At 58.7% G+C, this 1,033-nt stretch overlaps 2 non-coding genes across 2 annotated transcripts in view; both read left to right on the top strand.

Moving 5' to 3' along the window:
* Nucleotides 1-502: 502 nt before the first annotated feature.
* LOC126129221 (5.8S ribosomal RNA) lies at nucleotides 503-657 on the top strand. The gene has a single exon (XR_007527188.1). It is a non-coding gene; the product is annotated as a 5.8S ribosomal RNA (ribosomal RNA).
* A 189-nt stretch (nucleotides 658-846) lies between these two features.
* The window catches only part of LOC126129243 (large subunit ribosomal RNA), a 4,221-nt gene continuing 4,034 nt past the window's right edge, over nucleotides 847-1,033 (top strand). The window contains exon 1 of the ribosomal RNA XR_007527208.1: nucleotides 847-1,033. This exon is cut by the window's right edge and continues 4,034 nt beyond it. This is a non-coding gene — a ribosomal RNA (large subunit ribosomal RNA).

Here is a 1,033-nt window from a genome sequence, read left to right as displayed (position 1 = left end):
GATTGAATGATTTAGTGAGGTCTTCGGACTGGTACGCGGCATCGACTCTGTCGTTGCCGATGCTACCGGAAAGATGACCAAACTTGATCATTTAGAGGAAGTAAAAGTCGTAACAAGGTTTCCGTAGGTGAACCTGCGGAAGGATCATTACCGACTAGACTGCATGTCTTTCGATGTGCGTGTCGTGTCGCGCAACACGCTACCTGTACGGCAGCAGCCGTGCGCCGCGTGCGGAACCACGCGTGCCTCTCAAAACTAACGGACAAAATGTTGTGTGGTACGAGCGCTGAAGCTCTGGAGCGGCTGGCCTGCGGCACCTGGCGCCTGGCGCCGGTTTTGAATGACTTTCGCCCGAGTGCCTGTCCGCTCCGGTGTGGAGCCGTACGACGCCCATCGGCCGTGAGGCCGTTGGACACAGAACGCTGGAACAGGGGCCGTCAAACGCCTCAGTCCCGCCTATGCAACTGTTTGAAAGAGACAGTGGAAACTAAACAAAAAAGATCACCCAGGACGGTGGATCACTCGGCTCGTGGGTCGATGAAGAACGCAGCAAATTGCGCGTCGACATGTGAACTGCAGGACACATGAACATCGACGTTTCGAACGCACATTGCGGTCCATGGATTCCGTTCCCGGGCCACGTCTGGCTGAGGGTCGGCTACGTATACTGAAGCGCGCGGCGTTTGTCCCGCCTTCGGAGACCTGGGAGTGTCGTGGCCGCCTGTGGGGCCGGCCGCGTCTCCTTAAACGTGCGATGCGCGCCCGTCGCCTGGCGGTTCGCATACCGGTACTTTCTCGGTAGCGTGCACAGCCGGCTGGCGGTGTGGCGTGCGACACCTCGTACAACGACCTCAGAGCAGGCGAGACTACCCGCTGAATTTAAGCATATTACTAAGCGGAGGAAAAGAAACTAACAAGGATTCCCAGTAGCGGCGAGCGAACAGGGAAGAGTCCAGCACCGAACCCCGCAGGCTGCCGCCTGTCGTGGCATGTGGTGTTTGGGAGGGTCCACTACCCCGACGCCTCGCGCCGA

Source organism: Schistocerca cancellata, unplaced genomic scaffold (assembly GCF_023864275.1).
Source record: "Schistocerca cancellata isolate TAMUIC-IGC-003103 unplaced genomic scaffold, iqSchCanc2.1 HiC_scaffold_527, whole genome shotgun sequence".
NCBI lineage: Eukaryota > Metazoa > Arthropoda > Insecta > Orthoptera > Acrididae > Schistocerca > Schistocerca cancellata.
This window is presented reverse-complemented; position numbering and strand designations above follow the sequence as displayed.